Source organism: Panulirus ornatus, chromosome 4, assembly GCF_036320965.1.
Source record: "Panulirus ornatus isolate Po-2019 chromosome 4, ASM3632096v1, whole genome shotgun sequence".
In the NCBI taxonomy this organism is placed as follows: domain Eukaryota; kingdom Metazoa; phylum Arthropoda; class Malacostraca; order Decapoda; family Palinuridae; genus Panulirus; species Panulirus ornatus.
Genome location: NC_092227.1, coordinates 5,348,678 through 5,356,420, shown reverse-complemented (window position 1 = coordinate 5,356,420; position 7,743 = coordinate 5,348,678). Strand labels below are relative to the sequence as shown.

The 7,743-nt window shown below is 46.3% G+C and overlaps 1 protein-coding gene across 1 annotated transcript in view; it reads right to left on the bottom strand.

Annotated features, from left to right (window-relative positions):
• nonC (serine/threonine-protein kinase Smg1) overlaps window positions 1-6,378 on the bottom strand; it is a 455,954-nt gene extending 449,576 nt beyond the window's left edge. Inside the window, exon 1 of the mRNA XM_071692708.1 lies at window positions 6,364-6,378. The gene's annotated coding sequence lies outside the window, so the exon portion shown is untranslated. The remainder of the gene's footprint in view (window positions 1-6,363) is intronic.
• Window positions 6,379-7,743: the final 1,365 nt, after the last annotated feature.

The following is a 7,743-nucleotide window of genomic DNA, read 5'->3' as shown; positions in this document are numbered from 1 at the left end:
TTGGGCACGACCTAATCAAATGTAACCGTATGTAATCCAAAGTAACCTAATCTAGCCCAGTGTACCTTAACGTAGCCTAACCTAACCCAATGTACCTTAACCTAACCTAACTTAACCCAGTGTAACTTAACCTAGCCTAACCTAACCTAACCTAACCCAATGTACCTTAACCTAGCCAAACCTAACCCAATGTACCTTAACCTAACCTAACTTAACCCAGTGTAACTTAACCCAGGCTAACCTAACCTAGTGAAACCAAACCTAACCAAACGTCAACCCAACATATAAATTTAACCTAGCCTAACCTAACCTCGTAAAACCTAATCTAGCCTAACGTTAACCCAACATATAAATTCAACCTAGCTTAACCTAATCGTATGTAACCTACCTTAACCTAACCTAGCCCTTGAAGTTACATTCTCAATCAATAACTTTACTGATAATTGAAATACCACACGATCATGTAAAGGTAATTTCTGACGGCAAATATTGCCCCTTGGAATATTCTCAAGGTCGATGTTCTTCTACGTTGATATTCACTGGTGGCACGACCAAATATCGTCTCGATCTGTTGGTTCATGCCATCTCCTGGTGGACGATATTCCTCAACCTAGATCATCTATGTTCTACAAACTGCCCCTCGGCCGATATCTCCCTCCACATTCCTGTTGGAGTCTTCCATACAAGACCGCTGTGTATAGCTATTAACAAACCATCGCGTACTCGTCTACACGACTACGATTTTCTCCTCCGAAGGCCAGTAGCATGAGACCACAACACAAATGAGACCACCTCCCACCCACCCATCCTTCCTTCGTCTCCCCCCCCATATTCGAAAACAGCTTCGATGCTTGGGGGGGGGGGTTGAAAAAAAGAAGGTAAATGCAGGAAAATAGTTGTCCAGCCAGCGCTGGCAACCGACCCGTCTGATCACGTTTGTGGCCAGAGTAAACAGAGAGCTGATGGCTTCTTCTAATCTGCCGTGTTTGTACTGTGCTGTGGTGACGAGGGGAGGGGGGAGGGGGATGTTAAAGGGGTGGGGGAGCGCTGGGAGCGTTGGTGGGGGGGGAGCTAAAAGGAGAGAGAGAGAGAGAGAGAGAGAGAGAGAGAGAGAGAGAGAGAGAGAGAGAGAGAGAGAGAGAGAGAGAGAGAGAGAGAGAGAGAGAGAGAGAGAGAGAGAGAGAGAGCAATTGATAGGGGAGAAGGAAGCGGGTGAGGGAGAGGGAAGAGGAACTGGCAAAAGAGAGAGTTGAAGAGAGGCAGATGTGCAACAACAGACCAGGACAAGGAATACTATAATCATAAATGCCACAGGCCAGCCTTGCCCCAAGCATAGTAAAGATGAAAGGATCTGTATAGAAGAAGGTGTTCAGCAGTGAAGAACAGTATCGTGAGTGTGGTTCAGTGAAGGTAAAAGGCATTGCCAAGATGCGGGCGTAGCGAAGAAGAGTTTCCAGGACCTACAGACCCGAGGTTCTTCCTCAGGTATGGACCACGATCTCCCCCTCATATGTGAACTAGTCTTTACCTCTGAAACTAGCCAGTGTTTCCGCTATAGATACGTCTTTCCTGATATTAAACAGAGGTTCATGGATATATATATATATATATATATATATATATATATATATATATATATATATATATATATATAATATTATTATCATTTTTATTATATTTAATCGCCGTCTCCCGCGTTAGCGAGGCAGCGCAAGGAAACAGACGAAAGAATGGCCCAACCCAACCCACATGCACATGTACATACATAAACGCCCACACACGCACATACACATACCTATACATTTCAACGTATACATATATATATATATATATATATATATATATATATATATATATATATATATATATATATATATATATATATATATATATATATATATATAAATACAAACATATGCATATATACACATGTACATATTCATACTTGCTGCCTTCATCCATTCTCGTTGCCACCTCATCACACATGAAGCAGCACACACACACACACACACAGATATAGGTCAGAGCTGCATGTCGAGCATGTGATCAGGAAAATACTTCTTATTATCAGCGGTGATAAGCAATCATCATAGAGATAAGCTCTTTATCACACAACCTCGGAAGGGGAGGGGGTGGGGCTGGGAACCGATATCAAATCACGGGTCACTGTACCTCAAAGAGATATCGTCCTTTTTGTGGCTGATAGTAGCGATAAGAACTGATAGCGGGAAAAAAAAGAAGGGTTCCAATGCAGTTCTCCCAGCCGTAACGAGAGGTGATGCCTCCTTGTGGACCGAGATAATTGACATGCCGTGTGTTGCTCACCACCTCCCTAACTTCCCCTCTGGCTCTCCTCTTCCTCGTCCAGTTGTCACGATATTCTCTGACGGGTGAGAGTCATGTTCACTCGTGACTTCTGAGAGAGAGAGAGAGAGAGAGAGAGAGAGAGAGAGAGAGAGAGAGAGAGAGAGAGAGAGAGAGAGAGAGAGAGAGAAATCAAACTGTGTCGTTAGAAGACGGAGGATCTGTTATGGATGTACGGAGGAAAATGCTTGATGCTGGCTCAAGGAAGAGAATTGTGCACGCAAAAAGATTTTAGAAAAATAAATACACATATAAAGGAAAGGGAAGGATGGAACTCGCAAAGTAATATAGAGTGAGAAGAGATACACAGACGACAGACGCAGACAGACGCAGTAATAAGGGTGAGGGGAAAGACCAGCGAAAGACATGGAGCTGTAGGTGCATGCGAACCCAGGCTGGTGAGCAGGCTTGGAAGTGGGTGTACAGGTTTAGATTCGCCAACAATCGGCTCTCCCACTCCCCCTATAGATGATCGGCTGTCTCCAGCCTCTTCAACTCTTATCAGCTCCTCCTCTTTCTCCTCGTTTTCTCCTTTTCATCATCTCCAATTCCCAAGCCCTTCAATTTTCTCCAGACTATGTCTGAGACCCACAGTGAGGCAAGGTGTTGGTGTTCCCTCATAGTGTGGGAGGGCGGGAGGCGAAGTAAGATCTTTATCATTACTCATATGGGTCGTCAGGTGCTCCTGGTGTGTGTGTGGGGGGGGGGATGGGGTGCTCTGTGGGACCAGTATCAGGGTTTATTATCGACCTAGCCGACCCCGACACCAACCTACCGTTCCCTGGTCAGCCCCACCCTTCTCTACCAAGAGCTTGACCCCCACCCACAGCAGAGGACCCCAGAGATATATATATAACCATCATTTGTACATATTTTCCTTTTCCTTGCAGCGTTAAAACGCTTCGTTTTCTTTTTTCTTTTTCTTACGGGATCCCCTTTGAAAAAACCCTAAATATATGGATTGTGAGTTTGTCGGCAGAGCAATATATCTTTCCATGGCTCGAATTCACTCACATTTCCGGCCCGGGTTTTGGGGGAGGATTGGTAAAAACAGAGTGGCGGACATAAATCAGGTTTCGCTCCTTGCAACACGTGTGGCAGATGGGAGGATTTTGTCACTGATTTCCGTGATGTGATGTTAATGTTAGCTGTACATTTCCAGACGGCTTACGGGGTCCTTAATTCTGATGACTGTGTCTTCGATTCAAGAAAAGATCTGCGCTTCGAGTCCTCGTTTCTTTGAGGCTGAGAATTAATATCTATTTCTCTTCACTGTCATTATTCTTTCTTTTTTTTTTTTACTATTGCAATCCCTCCCTCCCTCTGTTCCCTCTCTCTCTCTTTGTCTACCCGTCTACTTAATCCATCTTTCCATCGGTCTGTGTCTGTCTCTCAGAGAAGCTGGATTGGGAAAAATCTATACTACTGAGTCAGGTTACGGGCAGTCTGGTGATGAGAACTTACCCTACGAGTGACAATACTCATGATGAAATATTCAAAATATATTCAAGACACGCATTTGAATATTGCAATGTTGTATGGTCAACATGGAAACATGCGATGATTGACAAGCTGGAGAATATTCTGAAACACTAAGAAGTACACATTTGAAGATGAAATTCTGGTCCATATAGGAGGAAGAACCGTTGGTGTATATAGGAGGATGAACCTCTGGTTCATGCATGAAGAACTGCTAATCTATACATGAGGAAGAACCTTTGGTCTGGTTCATACATGTAGAACTACTAGTCCATACATGAGGAAGAACCCCTTCAAGCCTGTATCTCTCCTCTACCTTCATTTTTCACCTCCATCACCGCTACCACCACCCACAACGAGCTGTCTCTTTCCAACAATATCTTTCCAACACACCAATAACCATCTACCCATCATTATCTCTCCCTTTCATCACTATCTTTTCCCATAACCATCCGTAATCTCCACCATTATCTCTCCCCTCCATCCACTGCCTCTCAACTCTACCACTGTCTCGCCTTCCTCCTCCAACATCTTTATCACTCCACCTCCACGATCCTCTCTCTCTCTCTCTCTCTCTCTCTCTCTCTCTCTCTCTCTCTCTCTCTCTCTCTCTCTCTCTCTCACCTTTTGAGACGAGACGTCCGTAACGTGTTTATGTGGAGTCAGACTCAGGCTTTGGTTGAGATAATCATATTTCACGGTGAGGTAACCCACCCCACCCCATCCCACCACAACCACACCTTCCTAGCTATTTGCCTTCACAGAATCCTTCCCTCTTAACGTCCAGCGTAACTCCTACGTTCGAGAGCAGCCCAGCGAGGATACCCGACCCTTCGCTAATAAGGTTCACTGCTTCTTCCCAGACAAAATCACAGACGATCTAAGTAGCACTGCGGGCCACTCCTTAACTGCTTCTGGGATTTTATGCTTGGAGGTAACCTGTTATTTAGGAACGTCCTCCAGTAGCGCGAACCAAATCCAACAGAATTAGGGATCGCCTGTGCACACACACACACACACACACACACACACACACACACACACACACACACCTGGCTGAACACTTCTTACTTAAGCTTCACAGGGTATCAAGCGTCTTCGATTCCTATCTTGGGGGATTTCCTGGCTTGAAGATGCAGTAAGTGGGTGGTAACCAGTCTGTACTCAGTGCTGGAGCATCGTACACTCTCGAAAATCTCACTGGTCTGGAGGAACCACCAGACCACTGGTCTGGAGGAACTCCTACAGACCACTGGTCTGGAGGAACTCCTACAGACCACTGGTCTGGAGGAACTCCTAAAGACCACTGGTCTGGAGGAACTCCTAAAGACCACTGGTCTGGAGGAACTCCTAAAGACCACTGGTCTGGAGGAACTCCTACAGACCACTGGTCTGGAGGAACTCCTACAGACCACTGGTCTGGAGGAACTCCTAAAGACCACTGGTCTGGAGGAACTCCTAAAGACCACTGGTCTGGAGGAACTCCTAAAGACCACTGGTCTGGAGAACCCCTCAAATTTCTGGTCTGAAGGGACCCCCACCCCTCCCCATACTGCTGGTCTGGAGGAACCCACTCTCCCTCCCCTCCCCTAAAACTGCTGGTCCAGAGGAACCAGAAGACGAGATGCCTTAAGACTATCTTGCACTGCATCACACACCGGGTCCTGGAGTGGTTCCTTCAGCCGCTGTACACCTGGTGCTCGGCCCGAGGTCCCAGGACTTCGTAGCTCTCAGGCCACTGCGAAGTCTCGAAAAATTATACTTTCCGCACACCTGGCATGCCAGGTGGCAAGCCGAACCACGAAACTGACTAGCAGTTGTTCGTTTATCACGATGATCAAAGAAAATATCCCCCTAAACTGCGGCATTAACCTGGTAGAGTCATGTCCAGCACAACACACCATTTTCTGGTCCAGTCCTTCAGTCAGGTCAGAGCCTAATACTCCGTCTCTCTCTCTCTAGGGAAGAGCCTCCTCTGACCCTGCATCACCTTATCGGATGGTAGTTGAACCATGTGATTTGGGAGGTCTTGATGGTATTACCACTAGCAAGGCGGCCTTCACCATCCCGCCACCGACGCATCCAAAAAAGTAAGAGACATAAACAGAAATAACAAAAACAGATCCATCGCATCTCCTCTGTTCTTTGCATTCCACGGGGTTATAGAGAGGCTACACCATATGATGTATGAACAAAGGCTTCCCCTGGGTGATGCCCCTCATGTCGACAGTTGACAGGCGTCAGGGGGAAGCGTAGTGAGGAGGGAATATATGAGAGGACGTGGGAAGGAGAGATGGGAGACCTGATGGTCAGCGACGAGGTTATTTGCTGGAGGACAGTAATAGAATCCAGAGTTCCTACAGTATCATAGAGACAAGGGAGTGAAGTAGAATCTTCTCCCCACCCAACACTCTCCCCAGCACGAGTACCAACGAGAAAAATAGCCATGAAGGAGCGCCATGTTCCTATAGGGAGTACTATCATGGAAATTTTACAGGAAAGTAGTGATGGGAACATTACCTTGCTCTGTTGCTTATTCAGGAGCACTTGTGGGCGAAGGCACAAATCTGAAAAGGGAGAAAAAATTGTATATTAAGAAGTAATTTAATTAAGAAGTGATTTAAATGTGTTTATCTTTCTCAAATAGGCTTATCTGCTGATAAATGGTGTTAATGAAGTACCTGCCTACCCATGATTTAAAGGCATTGACAGACGTATTGTGATATCTGATTAGGATTTTACGAAGAGTAACATCAACATCCTTCGCTTGATAGCTTCTATTTCCGGCCGTGAATGCTAACATTTTCTCTAGTTTTGTTATATATTACTAGCCCTTGCTTTGTATATACGTTCTTATTAATGAACGGCACTTCAAAGTGACCTAGGTGATGGGAGGTGGCCGGGGTGATGGGAGACAGCCAGGGTGATGGGAGGTAGGATGTGTTGACACTTTGCCACTGTCTGTGTTGGGCGTAGATCCCATCGCACTGTCAGGCTGGTCGAGGTCCACCGTCAGGCTGGTCGAGGTTCATTATCAGGCTGGTCGAGACACATCATCTAATTGGCTGAGGTTCAGTGGCAAGCTTGTCTAGGTCAATCATCAGACTGGTCGGGGTTTATTGTCAGACAGGTCGAGGGTCATTATCAGACTGGGCGAGGCTCATTATCATCATGATCGAGAGTCATTATCAGGCTGGGCGACTGGTCGAGGTTCATCGTCAAGCTGGGCATATCCACACCCTCTAGCGGACCATAAGCTTATCTCTCGTCACTCCCGTGGCTACGTATTGATGACGAGCTGCTTGCTGTAGCTCCTCCACCGGGCCACCAGCTGCTGCTCTCTAAGCCTCGACTCTTTCTCGACAGAGGCCGCTGTTGCTAGTGTAAAAGAGAAGAAAAATCGGCAACCCCATTAGCGACCCTTTTAACACTTTTCGCGAGCCGATGGATTGCCCTACGCCTCTGTGAAAATATGTCACCTTTGCTAGGTGAGTGCAAGAGAGAGAGAGAGAGAGAGAGAGAGAGAGAGAGAGAGAGAGAGAGAGAGAGAGAGAGAGAGAGAGAGAGAGAGAGAGAGAGAGAGAGAGAGAGAGATAGATAGATAGAGAGAGAGAGAGAGAGAGAGAGAGAGAGAGAGAGAGAGAGAGAGAGAGAGAGAGAGAGAGAGAGAGAGGAGAGAGACTGTTAGGCGTATCTGATTTCTCCTCAAAAAAAAAAACACATTTCTATACCTAACTCCACGAGTGACCGGTCGTCAAATCGAGTCCAGCTGGTGCTGAAACGCATCCTTTTTCCGTCTCTACTCCTTCTGCAGGATTTCATCAACGTCTTCGTCTCTTTTTCCCCTCCACGTCTTTCACTCCAAGTTGGGGCGCTCCTGTCACCCTCCAGGGCAAGTAC